The following is a 15,408-nucleotide window of genomic DNA, read 5'->3' on the forward strand; positions in this document are numbered from 1 at the left end:
TAACTACCTCTCTCCAGCTCTACGTGCAGTTTTTAATTGAATCTCTCCCGTGGATATCATGTTGGAACTATTCATCTGCTCCACTAAGTCTTCCGATATTAAACAAGTTCTTCCAGGTTATTATTGTAATACAAATACTGTTAGACAGTTGATTTGCATTGAAAATTTACTGCCATGGAGAGGCTTACAGAGGGAAGGGAGCTTATCCTGAAAAAGGCCAAGCAAGGAGATCACGTTAATAGGGGCGAGGATGTAGAGCGCTTATCTTGTCTGCTCCGTTTACACCCCCCTTTTTTTGTCTGAGTGAGAGGATTTGGTCATGCTGACAAATTTTTAAAAAATATATTTTATTGATTTTTTACGGAGAGGAAGGAAGAGGGATAGAGAGAAACATCGATGAGAGAGAAACATGGATTAGCTGCCTCCTGCACGCCCCCTATTGGGGATGTGCCCGCAACCAAGGTACATGCCTGTGACTGGAATTGAACCCAGGACTCTTCAGTCCGCAGGCCGACTCTCTATCCACTGAGCCAAAGCAGTCATTCCACAAGGGCAACAAATTTTGATAAATGACAAAATATCAGGTGTCTTCAGATAGTTCTTGGTTTGGATTTCCATATTTGCCATTCAGATCTGCCACCAAGAGGCATATAAGTGTAACTGGGTTTGTCTTTTACCTCCACTTCCCCTTTGCTATCTCGTCTCCAGCACACACTGCTGTTCTGGTTGACATTAGGAATATGTGTCATTGGGAGCTCTGCTAACTGTTATAAGAAACATTTCATATGCTGGTCTCTCTCTAATGTTTGTCACCAATACTTCCTGACTTTTGCAGACTGACTAGTTCACCAAAGGTTCGGGACATCAAAACTATGGAGCTTCTGAAAACTCCTAGCAGGTAGGGTTCTTAACAAATGGAAGCAAACCTCATATGCAATTGGGATAGGTGAGATTAGGAATGGCTACTGTGGTTTTCAACTTCGTGAGGGTGTCATACTGGATGGCAACTATTATCCAATCCTGTTATTCCTTTAGGTTGTAGTACCTAACCTCAAGTATACCTTGCCATATTCATTAACCAGATCCCTGGTTTATAACTCTCTTCATCATCGTATCCTTTAGTATTCTCCAGGATGACTTTGCTATCCATACATATTGAAGATGCCTTCAATACCCTAATCTCATAGCCTTCATCTCCCTTCTTCAACCAACTACCAGCATCACCAAATCTTGGTCCTCATCATTATTTGGGACTGTCTTACCTGAATATGGTAACTTGAATTCTAAAATTCTCCTCTCTGGTCACATTCTCTTATTTCTCTGAATTCCTCACACTCTTATGCCTGCTGAATTCCTGTCTTTGAGTGTGCAATGTTTTCCATTTTTTTCAACTTCTCCCTAGCTTCAAGTCCTCAAGTCACATGTCTTATCTTCCTTAAAAAAACTCTATCTTCTTTAAAGACAGGAATCGAGCTTTAAAGACAGGAATCGAGCTTTAAAGACAGGAATCGAGCTTTATATACACAGTGCTTTGCTTGGAATAAATGCTCAGTAAATGTTTGCCAATTGGTGATCTTTTTCAAGTCAAGAGTGTTTGATCAATCTAGAAGAAAATTACACCTTGACTTCTATTTTGGGACATGCATTGGATCAAGGATGCCACCTTGGTACATATACCATTATTTGTCTGTTGGTTTCACAATAGTGATTTATATGGCCAGTTGGTCTTGAGTTCAAGTCCTGTCTCTGCCATTAAGTGGCCATGTGACTTTGGGCAAGTTACTTCTCCACTTCAATTTTCTCATCTGAAAAATGGGGCATAACGATAGGGTCCACCTTATCAAGTAACTGCTAATTATATTAATTAATGTTTATAAAGTGGTTAACATGGTTCCTGGAACTTAGTAAACTCTTAAAAATGATCATTATTATTACTACAACTTATTGACCTGCTAAATTTTCATACCAGATGAACCTCTGAAATTTCACGTTCAACTCTGAAGCATCGAAGATATTTATGAGTCTATAAATTGTGGCCGAGACCCACCTGTGCTCATGAAATTAGTTATTTCTGCCAGCCTGCCCACATGCGTGGAAATATTTGATGGCCTCACGGGCTCAGTGGTGAATATTAGACATGTTTCTAAATTGTAAAACCTGCATGCCCGTCTGAGTGAATAAGTGCTGGGCTGATGGTCAAGGCAAAGCTTCACAATAGACACAATTATGAGTGTTTTAGAATCTCTAGGCACCAACACTGGCAGAAAAGCCCTAGAACGGCTAAATCAACTCACATGGTAAAAGAAAGTGGCTCTTTTTTATATAACATTGCCAAACATAAGCTCACAGGCAGCTGACGTTTATTGGGAGTTTTGAACCGTGTCTTTTCTCTTTAGTTAATATTAACTCTATATATGTCAAGGGCAAATGCCAATAAGGAGCTAATCATATTTCTCACCTTGGAATGGTTATTAGACCTGACATTTCTTGAGAAAACCAGCAAAGCCTGCTGACAAAGGAGAACTGTGACTTCAACTATTGTAAATCACTAAGTATAGTAAACATTCCTAAAATGGATTCTGTTCTAAGGATTGTAATCATCCCCTATTGTAGCCAGTTTGTCTTGGATAACTGTAACATCAGATGTTAATGACTTGCTTTGGGTTTTCTGGCTATTGGAGGATGGTGCTTATGTTCATTCTTTGGGTCTCTGCCTTTTCTTTTAGCTACTAACAAAGCAACTCATATTCCAAAATATTTTATAGTTATACACCCTTCAAATTGATCTGTGGAAGCATATGTTTCCAGGGGCACCATATCAGAGACCCCGAAAGACCTTCTGGTCCTTTGAGAAAATAGTAAGTCCTCAATTTAATACAAAAGAAAGAGCCTGAGTTGGAGGTTAGGAATCTTGAATAGAGCCTATCATGGCTCTGACCCTTGTTGACTGTAGAACGGAAGGGTTACTTCACCCACATGCCGCACAACTCTGCTCAGCGGTCCAATGCTGGCATGTGCACACCTTGGCCCAGTCCAGGTCTACCTGTTTTAATCATAACATCTACTAGATTCCAGTAACTGTAACCCCTACTTCAGCTATTCCACCCATCACTACCCAGCATGCCCTGTCACTTCCCCTACTGTTTTTCCTTGTATGTCTTTCTCCCGTTTCTTTCTTTGACTATTATACTTTCTTCATATTTCAATGCCCGAGTTCTTTCTAACCTACACTGATCTATGTGACCTTGGGCCATTTCATTTGCCCTTTAGGATCTGTTTCTTCATCTGTAAAATGGAGGAAGTTATAGCCTACTCTTAATGAAGATTCAGTAAGTCAGTAGTCAATGTAAAGGTATTTGACCCAAAAAGATGTCCGATAAATATAATTTCCCACTACTATTAATTTAGCTTATTGCCATTTATTCCTTCAGGCCTTATGTGTAGGGACTTGGGCTGGGCCCTGGGGATAAACAGGTTAGTCACTGGCTGCACTTACAAGGGTCTGAGAATTAAAGAAAGATGCACACACATAATTTCAAGGCCAGGCCTTGTACAGAAATGCCATATGAAGGACAGAAAATAGGCTAAGAGAATAGAGGAAGGCTAATTATACAGGGTGATAAGAAGAATGGTTCTTGAGAAAGAATCAGATACCACATAGGGTGCCCTTGCTGTATTGTTGTCTACAATATCCCAACAGTTTCAAGACATATAGAGATTGTGTCTTTAGCATTTTGACTTTGAAAGGCTCTATCGTCTCTATGTTATAAAATTTGTTTTCTTAAGAGATCACTTTGGTAATACCATATATATATACACATACATATATCCATCCATCCATCCATCCCTTACCAACTTCCAGAAAGGATTTCAGGTTGACTGTCATTTCAGTGCATAGGTTGAATCCAGCTTTTAGGAAATATACACAGATTCTTCAGTCGCATATTCGTAAATTTCTTCTGTCTTTTTTTATTGAGCTCAGGGACAAAGGTAAATCTGGGTGATGCCTAGGGACAGGAGAGATTCCATAGGTCAAATCCTTCTCCCCAGGGCATGAGCCATGCTGCAATCACATCCCCATTGGTTCATCTATACTTTTACCTAATTATATATCGCCTCCCCAGCGGGCTGTATGTGCCCAAAAGGGCAGCAAGCCGACATTTCCTTCTCCTTACATTCCTTACAGCTCAAGCTCATTATTGGATACTTAATGACATGTACAGCCTAAATGAACTTATGACTGAAATAAAATGTGATGGGGGTTGCAAAAGACCTTTGAGACCGACCAACACAAGCCTTCATCTTATTCCTATTGCAGCACAGAGAGAAAGTAGCAGACAGCCAAGTTTTTATCTTCCTTCCCTGAACCCTCCTTTCCTCCACGGGCCCTCCCGCTCTCCCTGCTGCTGCGTGCTCTGCCTTCCTGTCCTCTGTCAAAATCTGCCAACCACAGGGGACGTTCAAGTGTGATTGAGTTTTTCATGTGGTTCACTTTTAACTGATACATGCCTTTGATGCCTAATTACAGGATAAATGATTTTGCTTGGAGTGAAAATAATTGTCAGAACAGATGGGAGAAGCATTTTTGAGTCAGGGGCTTTTTTAGTACCTGAACATCCTATCACCTGGGCTGCTACCTCCTCCACCAGAGCCTCTGGCAACACCTCCCCTTCCTCCATGGTGGTAGGGGGCATTCTTGCAAAACATTCCAGCACATTCTCCAACCTTCTGGTAGAAATTCTGCCCCCCCACCCCCTCCAGCCTGGCTCCCTGCTTTGCTCTCTAATACTATAATGCAGATTAGCAGGGAAGTGACTCATATTGATGGGGTCATTTCTGAGCAGATCCCCCATCCTGGGCTCTTAATTTTCAGTGGGGATGCCATGATGTGAGCCACAATTGGGTTTCACACCCACATGTTTGTCACTCTACAGACAGGGGAGAAAGCTTCATATTTCAAAATTCCTGAGATCATTCTATGACTCTGACTTGCTAAAATATATAATCTCTGTTGTCTGAGAGATAATGCCTTGAAGTTGAAACCATGATTATTTATTTGCTCCAGCGTCAGCATCATTTATACAGCCGAGTATGAAAAGAGAGTTACACTCCTCGATAACATCACTAAACCCATATTTAATATAGATTTAAAAAGACAGATGCTAGTTTATTGGTCCCCCTGATTATTACAAACACACAGAGTTTTAGCAGCTGTGTGATAGCTATGGGCGGAGTACAAAAGAGATATGAACATGGGTGAGTGCATACAGACGGTAGTTTAATCTCCTGAAATATTTCTACGAATCAATGACTGTAGTAGCACTGTGGTGTGCCGTTGTCCCCTTTAAACCAAAATGACCAGCCTATTTGTGAACTCCAGCTTCATGCTTTCCTTGCGGAAAGAAGTGGGGTAGAAACATGTTAGCAAGGCATAGAGCAATACTTTGTAATCAGAATATTAACATTTTGATTGAATTGATGGAGCATTTAAATGGAAATATTCAATTGCAAAGGGCAAGCTCGGGAGGGAACCTACGGCATGCAGACAGATTCTGAGCCTTCTTTTCCTGATTAAAGAGAATTCTTTTAATAGCAAGAAAAAAGTAACAGAGTAAAGAACTTCATATTAAGAATGGGAGGGCGGACAGTGTTCGCCTTGCAATTGCTTCTATTTAAATGTAGATAAGTACACACATTGGCAGTTACAAAGGCGGCGGCTCTGATCTGCTGGTTGAAGAAATGTATAATAGTTTCATCCAAAACCAAGCAGAGAAGCAGAGCAGAGAGACCATGGGATGCAGTGTGTCATCAGACTTGGGTGTTAGGGCCACCTCCCTTCCTAACTAGCCATGGGGCCTTGGCCAAGCCACCTCCTTGTCTGGGCTCAGTTTCTCTTGCTTGTAAAATGGGAGCAACTTTTTACCTTAAGGAATTCCTTACCTTAAGGAATTCCCATGATTCACAGGGACCAAATGGGATAAAAGCTCTTTGCACCTTCAGCAGTAGGCAGGCATCTCTATTTCCCCTGGGAGAAATGTGAATCCTCAAAGGGGATCTAAAGCCAGAGGTAAGGAGCTGCTTAGTGGATGCAGGAAGCAATTCAGCAGGTAGATTCTGCTTTGAAAATTGTGGATTCTGCAGGGAAGGGTTTTAACAGGTCACAGTCACTGATCAGTAGTCCAGTTTTTGAGAGGAGAAGATCTGAATTTCTTTTGCAAGAAATTGTGGGTGAGATCAGCCTGGTTTCCATTGTACCTCTGCTTTGTTCTCAGTCTTACTGCTCAGGCAATGCCTCTCCTGGGCCAGGGGACCGAGGGGGTGACAGAAGTAGGTTTACAATTGTGAGGACACAAAACACAGAGTTTACTCTTGTGTTATTGTTTATTAATTAGTGTATTATTTTCCACACAAACAGTTGTAGAGCTACTGTTGCCCCAGCCTGTATTTATTATAAAGGTGGTTCCCAAGTCACCTTTGTTGTTTTGGTCTGGCTTTGATGTATGTTCAGAAGTGTGACTATCTCCTGGGTCAAAAGAAACCTCCCAGCTCAGACACTCTCACAGCGGAACTTAGTGTTTGGAATGGGACAGGAAAAGTGACAGTCCGAGCATCAGCTGTGAAGCAAGGACCCTGAGAGTGCTTAAGGTTGCGAAGGGAAATTCTGATAAATATGGTCTCATTGTTTGGGATGGGAAAGGAGCATGCCCCCTTAGAACTGCGGAATTCTACAGAATCCGTTTGCAAATGAAGATACCAAGGCCCCATGAGGAATAGCACAATGGGAAACATTTCACAGACGTGACCCAACATTCCTATTTAGGGAAGAAGCATGCAGGTGGCCGCTCCATTCCCTGTAAAATACACTCTGGTTCTTCTGTTTCCTTGGACAACCTTCCAATTTAGTGCTGCCCAGCCCCGTCTTATCGCTGCCTGTAATAGCTGCCTATTTCAATCTTCCCATCCACTGCCCCCTTCTAGCCCCAGCGTGGGATGAGAGAACCTTTGTAGATATCACAAAGGCTAGTGAACATTTGGTCTAGAAAAAAAAAAGAATGCTAATTCACCATTTCATTGTCACACAACACTTCCCCTCTTGACCCCTCTCTTCCACTTCCAAGAGAATGCTGCCGCTTGCTTTCCAGTGAAGTAGAGAAGAAAGCATCGTGGTCCCCAGGAGACCAACATCACAGAATCCCAGGGAGGAAGGGCACACGTTTTCACATTACAGGTGGCTGTTGCATGTGCTTGGTTCATTCTCAGCAGGCAGGGTAGCAGCTTCATTTCCCCATCAGAGCAGAGCCGTCGGGGTGGGGAAGTATCCTGGACCTCATTCAAGCTGGTGGCCACAAGGTCTGGGGAGCCCAGGAGTCTCTGCCTTGGGGTGACTGGGTTTGACAGCAGAGGCAGGGAGGGAGTCTACGGGAAAGAGCTACCTAATTAATCACACGCTATCAGAGCCCGTCGGCAGGAAGAGTCTTAACAACACCCTCAGTAATGTTAAAAACCGGCTTGCTATGACTTCATTTTCTTAGAGACACATGATTGATCTGGCTATTGGTGGATGGAGACACTGCGGCTTCTTTCCATAGACAGTGTCATTAGATGAGAAGATTAAGTGCCTTGTGCAAAGACTCGGCGAAGACTGTGAGTGATTCACCAGCAATGAAGGGAAACTAAGAAAATTCTGAAATATGTATTTTTAAAGGCAAAATCTTAGACTTACCTCATTTATTAGCATCATAAAAAGCTTGTTGGAGAGTCTGAGCTAAGAAAAATGGCTCCTTTGGGTCAGGTCTTTCAGGGGGTGCTGCACAGAGCAGCCAGTGGGGCTGGTATCTATGGGAACATCTAATTTCTTATTGGTGATCATGCTCTGGGCTTCCTCTAAGCATTTCTAGATTCTGAAAGGAGCTGGGGGGTTTACTTGGAGCCTCTTAAGTGTTAGGAAGCCAGGTAAGGGCAACTCAAGTTCTTTTCCTCCGAGCAGACTGGAGGTGATTTGTTAGAGTGGTCTTTGAGGCTGATACTCCATCTCCCAAGCTTTCTGGGACTTCTTAAAGGAGGCATGGCACCTCTCCTGAAGGAGCCAGTATAACACCTTCAGTTATTTCTGTGTGAGAGCCGCAGGGAGATCAGCCTCTCTACTTTTAAGCTCCTGCTGTCCAGTTGTGGATCATGCCTAACACCATCTATATATATAAAAGCCTAAGTGACCGCTACGACTGAAAGGCCAGAATGACTGATCGACCAGTTACTATGACATGCACTGACCACCTGGGGGCAGATGCTCCATGTAGGAGCTGCCCCCTGGTGGTCAATGCACTCCCACAGCCAACCTCCTGCGGCCCCTCCCCCTGCTGGCCAACCTCTCACAGCCCCTCCCCCAGGCCACCAGCCAACCTCCCGTGGCTGGCCAGTTTTTCGTGGCCCCTCCCCTCAACTGGCCAGTCAACCTTCCATGGTCCTCCCCGCTGCTGGTCAGTCTCCCTGATAGGCCCCGATCAGGGGGGCTGGCTAGCCAATGTCCCCCTGCTGGCCGGCCCCCTGATAGGCCTCGATCGCCCACCAGGCGGAGGGACTCCACCCATGCATGAATTTGTGCACTGGGCCTCTAGTTGAACTATAAAATGAATAGCCCTAGGCCCTTACTGTTGACTACTGGATTGTGTGAAATGAGACAGTACATGTAAAGTACCTAAAACAAGTTTTGGCTCAAGTTAAATACTCAACAAAATATAGTTATTATTATGACTCAAATATGTATAAACTTAAAGTCAAGGATTACAGTTTTGGGTATACAGAGAACAAGTGAGTGAAGTAGGGCTGATAATAAGGGGTGGGGAACTATGGTTAACAGGAGCATTTATATCCCCTCTCAAGTCATTCAAGTTCAAATTTTTACATAGTTCTTGGCAGGCCAAATCAAACATATCCAGGAGGAATTAGCCCATAGTTTCCAGTTTACAACCGTACAACTGATGCAGACTTTAGAGAAGAGAAGCATGCTTTGATCCATTCATTTATTCCTCAAACATGGAGGGGCTACCACCTGCTGGGTTACCATGGAGGAGTTAAAAAGACAAGATCTAACCAGTTATATTAAAAAATACAGCATGTAGGCTCTGTGATATAAAAATCAATATGCTCTAGAGAGACCATTATATATGATACTGTAAAGTTCAAAGAGAAGGTAGGATAGTGTACTTTGGATGCTAGGTTCAGGAAGTAGTCAGGAGACTTTGGGGAGCTGTTGAAAGTTTTGAGTGGATGTTTGAGGATTAAAAATAGAAGTTCGGAAGAATAATCAGATTGTACTGTATGAGGTGTATGTAAAAGAAGGTCTTAGAGAAAGAGGGACCAGGTTATAAACAGAAGGCGACTGTTTTGGGAGGTAATATGGATATAAGGGGTGTAAGGAAAAGATGTTTCAAAATGAAGTATTGATCCGATAGGCAGCAATTTGGGTGAAAAAGAAGGTGCCCATCAGCAATCTCTCCATAATCCGGTCTTATGTACTTTTCTAGATTTCCTCTTTTTCCACTTGCCTCCCGACATGCTTGCTACCAATCACAGTAGATTAAACTAGTTACTCTGCCCAGAGCATCCCTTGCATTTATTGCTTCTAGATTGTTTTCTCATATCATTTCTTCTGCTTCATTGAAGTAGGAGGTCAGGAAATAGTAAATTTCCAAGTCAGTATTTTAACAGAGTTCCCAAGAATCCACCATGTGGCAGGCCCCATGCCAGAGGCTGGGAGTACAGGGAAGAGGCTGACCTTGGTCCTAAAGCCAGGCTGATGTAGTCCTCTATGGATGCTCATAGACACAGCCAAGTGGACCACTGACTACTATGTTGATAGTGTCTCTTTACTGAACATTTCAGAGTCACAAGTCTTGCATTTATCAGGGTCATGTCAACAAAGCCCTCAAGGGCAGCAAATTTCAGCTTTTGCTGCCAGGGAGACTTGAATTTCTGAAGGCATACACACTTGTGTTTCAAGTGCACTGAAAGCAATTTAAAGATGTTTAACCATTCCCTTTTATTCCTTGCTGTGCAGGTGGTCCTTGTGGTAATATGGTCTTAAGTACTCAACAGGACTTTTAAAGAATATCTTTAAGTACTTTAATTTTGTTAGGATTAGAAAAATGTTTATGGTTACCATCTTTTAAAATGCCTGTAGGGTATTAAGGGTTAGGAAAAAAAGGCTTGCCCTCAAATATAAAATACATACGTTTTTGGTTTTGTTCCACTTTTCTCCCATTCCCAGTGGCATCTTACTTACATGAGATGTATGATGTAAAGCTACATTGAACTAGCCAGAACATGCCCAGGATGAATAGCCCATTATCCTGGGAGAGTTTTGGAAGCACCATGGTATTAGCCAAACTTTTTAGGATTTCTACTTTTTTCCCCTTAATAGTTCCAAGAGTTTCTCTTAGCTTACATGATCTGAAGTTCAATGGCAAATGTCAAACAGAATCAAAAAAGAAAGAAGAGAGGACATTGCTATATTTATTCTCTGTGACAGGTGATTAGGTGATACTCCAAGTAAAGCAATAACGTTGGAGCCAGAGAGACATTTTAGCCATTCCTCCCATTTAACAGATTGGGACATTGAGGGGCCCGAACAATCAGGCAGTAGTCTCACAGATACCTGATTAGACAGCAGCTGTGCCAGTACTACAATTTATCTCTCTTGCCTCCATGTTCCAAAGTCTTTAAATATGTCTTTAATCTTTCTTTTCTTGTAAGAGTAACTTAATTCAGAGTTTCCTACAATGGAGTTGGAATGGAGGCTTTTATTTGGGGGATTTTGATGCATAATGATTGGTCCTCCCTTAATGGAAGCAGCAAAATCTATTTGGATCCTGTTATTTTCATCAGTGGTTTAAAAATCTTTATTCAAGTGCTGCTTCTTTCTTTTTGGTGTTCCTGGAAATTGAATCTGAATAGCATTGTCACAAGGATAATTGGTGAATTCATTCCATTTACTTTATGGACTTAATTTTTTATAGATTTACAATTGTTCAGAATTTACAATTTACATATTCAAATACACAGAACATGTCCTAATACCATATATGCAATAACTTGCATATATCCTATATAATAAAACCCTAATATGCAAATCAACCAAACAGTGGAACAACCGGTCACTATGATGTGCACTGACCACCAGGGGGCAGATGCTCAATGCAGGAGCTGGGCTCATGGCTGGCAAACACAGCAGTGGTGACAGGAGCCTCTCCTGCCTCCACAGCAGTGCTAAGGATCCCTCAGGGGATGTCTGCCAAGGGGTCCCAGACTGTGAGAGGGCACAGGCCAGGCTGAGGGACTCCCCCCCCCCACCCCCCAGTGCACCAGGCCTCTAATTTATATATAATATGCATACAATAATGCATACAATACACAAAATATCACATACAGAGTGGGGCAAAAGTAGGTTTACAATTGTGAGTATATGGAACACAGAGCTTGATCTTACATTACTTATTAGCTAGAGGTCCGTTGCACGAAGATTCGTGCAATAGGCCTTCCTTCCCCTGGCTGCCAGTACCGGTTTTCCTCTGGCACCTGGGACCCAGGCCTTTGGTCCCACCACAGCAGAGAAGCCAAGCCTCCAGGCTAGGCTTCTCTGCTCTGGCCGCAGTGAGGCTTGGCTTTTCTACTCCCGCTGCAGCAGAGAAGCCAAGCCTCTTCAGTCTTCAGTCTTCAGTCTTCAGTCATCTTCAGTCGTCTTCAGTCTTCCTTCTGGCCAGAGCATTCAGTCTTCGCTCTGCACCTGCATATGCCAATTAACATGCCATCTTTGTTGGGTTAATTTGCATACTCATCCTGATTGGCTGGTGGGTATAGCGGAGTGACAACCAATTTAATATTTCTCTTTTATTAGTGTAGATTATTGAATTATTTTTCATATGAACAGTTGTAAACTTTGCCCAACCCTATGTGTGGAGGCCTGTATGCATCCATTTTTTCCATAAACACAGGTTTGATATTAGGATCTTTCTTCAGATGAGAGTCTAAGACAGTCACTAGGTATCAACAGGAAGTGGCATACAGACAAAACCTATTTGTCATTGTGCATTTTATTTAAATTAATATGTACAATTTGTGGGATAGTGGAGAAAATGTTTATCCCTAGACTTTCTGGATAAAATGTTTATGCTTTTGCCTTAGCTGGTTTGGCTCAGTGGATAGAGTATTGGCCTGCAATGAAGGGTCTCGGGTCCAATTTCGGTCAAGGGCTCATTCCCAGGTTGTGGGCCCGATTCCCAGTAGGGGGCATGAAGGAGGCAGCTGATCAATGATTCTCATCATTGATGTTTCTATCTTTCTCTCTCCCTCTCCCTTCCTCTCTGAAATCAATAAAAATATATTAAAAAATAAAAATGACAAAATGTTTATGCTTTTATCTATGGTGACAGCTTTCAGGCTTGCCGAGAGGTTTATTTTTCTTTCTTTCACAGTTTACTCATCATCTTCTTGGTCTAACCTGTTAAGTCATGTGATTGGAACACATGCAGGTTATTCACTTCCCTGCCTGAGGGCTCAGTTGCAGGGCAGGTTGATGAGAACATTTTCCAAAAGGAATATTTTGGTGAGAGTATTTGGGTAATTCCAGTGATACAATTTTTTTTTCATTCAGCAAATCATTTAGTGAATACCTCAGAGAACATATATCTAATTAACATGTAGACTTTTTTTTCTCCTTGAACATATGGAATAAAGTTATAATCACAGTTTTAATGTTCCTCTTCACTAATTCTATCACTTGTGTCATTGCTGAGATGATTTTGAATAGGATTTCTCAACAGTGGTAATATTGACATCTCAGATTGGCCAGTGTTTTGTTGTGGAGGGATTTCCTTTGCCTTGCAAGATACGTAACAGATTCCCTGTCTTCCACCCACCAGATTCCAGTAGCATCTTCAGTCACGACAAGTAGAAATTTCTTCATACAGTGACTAATGCTTCCTGGTAGAAGGAGGTGGGAAATCACCCCTAGTTGAAAATTAGTAGTTTAGATTGATTTATTTCTCTTCCTGTTATGGATGTTCTTTTAAAAAAATGCTTTTGTTGGCTTTTAGAGAGAGAGGAAAGGAGAGGGAGAGAGAGATAGAAACATCAATGATGAGAGATAAACACTGATTGGCTGTCCCCCACTGGGGATTGAGCTCACAACCTGGGCTTGTGCCCTGACTGGGAATCGAACCAGGGACCTCTTGGTTCATGTGTTGATGCTCAACCACTGAGCCTCATTGGCTGGGTTGGGTTTGTTTCTTCTTGCTTTTGTCATGCCAAATATTTTTTTTTTTTAATTTGATGCCAGATATTATGATTTTTATCTTCGTGGGTACTTTTTAATTCCTACAAATATTGTTGAGTTGTGTTCTGGGACACACTTAAGTGATTTGGAAATGGTTGAATTCTTTCAGGTTTTGATTTTAAGCTTTATAAGTGGGGATCAGAACATCATTTTGTTTAGGACTAGTCTTGACCCACTCCCAAAGCAGAATCTTTCTGACGTATTCTACCTTATATTTCAAGATGTATGAGGGTTGGCACTCTGGATGATGGGAACTCTAACTATTATTGACCCTGTGTGAGCTTCTGGGATTATTCCCTGTAATCCTTCAGGTGGTTCTTTCTCCAACCTTGGGTAGTTCCTTTACGTGCACGAATTGCTAAGTACTTAGCTGAAAATCTGAGGGACCCTCTGCATATCTCTAGACTTCTCTCTATTTATCTAGCTGTCTTTACTCCAGTATTATTTATTGCAATCTCTAGCCACCTTTGGCTGCCCAGACTACCCCTCCTCTCCAACCCCCTCTGAGTGTTCAATTCAGGGAGGTCACTGGCTTCACTAAATTTCTTTTCTCTGCATGTGATCTGGAAACTATGCCGCGGTCTGGGGCAATTGTAAGACTTACCTCATTTGCTTTCTATCACTCAGGGATCACTGTTCATCATAGTCTGATGTCCCATTACTTGAAAATCACTGTTCCTATATATTTCATTTATTTGTTTTATTTGTTTCATGGGAGGGAAGGTAGATTCAGTCCCTGTTACTTTTTCATATCCTAAATCAGAAGTACTTATACGTTATTTTATACCTGATAAAACTGAGATCAAAGAGGTGAATACTTGCCTAATATTTACTTAACTAGTTTAGTGATCAAAGAGGTAAGTGCTTGCCTAAGATTTACTTAACTAGTTTAGTGGCAGAGCTGGTTTTGGACCCCAGATATTTTCCTTTCATATCTGTGCTCTCTTAGTCACACCGCACACTGAAACTGCCACCTCCAAAGGTGATTATTTGCATCTTCAATGACAAGACTTAAATCACAGAGTGAAGCTCATGGAATCCCTGAGCACTTCTCTGATCCTTATTTGTTAAACACACTTTTCTAAATAATAACATACAAATAAACTCTGTTTCGGGTACTCACAACTGTAAGCCTGCTTTTGCCCCAACTTATAATTGATTAGCTCAGTGCTGTGTTTAGGGAGATGCATCAGACCTAGCTGGCATTAGGTGTTATTTTGACTGAGGTTGTAAAATGAAATTCTTACCCAACCAAGACCAATAAAAATGTCTCCAGCATGACTGACTATTCTGTTTCATGCATATCAGTTCTGACTGTAAGTTTCTACAGGCAAAGACAGTGGCCATGGTTGAAAAATATCTCTCTCAGTGCTTGAGACATAGAAGAGAATCAAGTTCCTTCCTCCCATTCTGTGTCCTCTCAGTGTGAAACACGATGCAGCTCACATAGTGTCTTCCGATTGCATGCCTCTGTCTCCCTGCTCACTCTACTCCAGCCTGACTGTCTTTCTGGTCAACCTCTTCCCTGCCTCAGGACCCTTACCCAGGCCATTCTCACTGCAGTGCTCTTTAGTTCACGCTCTGCATGCCTCTTTCCTCCAGGTTCAGCCTCAATGGCATCCCCTCTTTGAAGACCATTGCCCTCTACCAGTGTCTGTCATAGTCCCTCTTTATTTCACTCAGTGTGTCTCTCATAATTCTAGTTTTTAATTTGCTTATTAGCATACAAACTCACAGTTTTTCTTTGACTTTATATTGTGAGCTTCATGGAGCTGGGATATGGTTTGCTTTACCACTCATGGAATGGTTAATTTGGACCCCAAGGACAATAGGAAGGTATTCGGTTTGCACTTGTTAGAATTTATATATAAAATAATATTGTAAATGAAAGGCTGATAGGGATACTCAGTAGGCATCTGCGGAGTCTAGTCTCCAAGGGCAATGAGTCAGTCTCCTGGGTATCACCATGTATAAAACATAACCTCATTCTGGGTAAAGAGCGACTAATAACAATGGTCTCTACCCCAGTCCCCACAATGTCTGCCTGATGCTTTGAAGATCAGAACAAGGTAGGACAC

At 42.0% G+C, this 15,408-nt stretch overlaps 1 protein-coding gene across 1 annotated transcript in view; it reads left to right on the forward strand.

The window, feature by feature from the left end:
- SORCS3 (sortilin related VPS10 domain containing receptor 3) overlaps positions 1–15,408 on the forward strand; it is a 523,227-nt gene that overhangs the window by 186,455 nt on the left and 321,364 nt on the right. The gene's annotated exons all lie outside the window — the stretch shown is intronic.

This window comes from Myotis nattereri, assembly GCF_964212035.1.
Source record: "Myotis nattereri genome assembly, chromosome: 13".
Taxonomy (NCBI): Eukaryota; Metazoa; Chordata; class Mammalia; order Chiroptera; family Vespertilionidae; genus Myotis; species Myotis nattereri.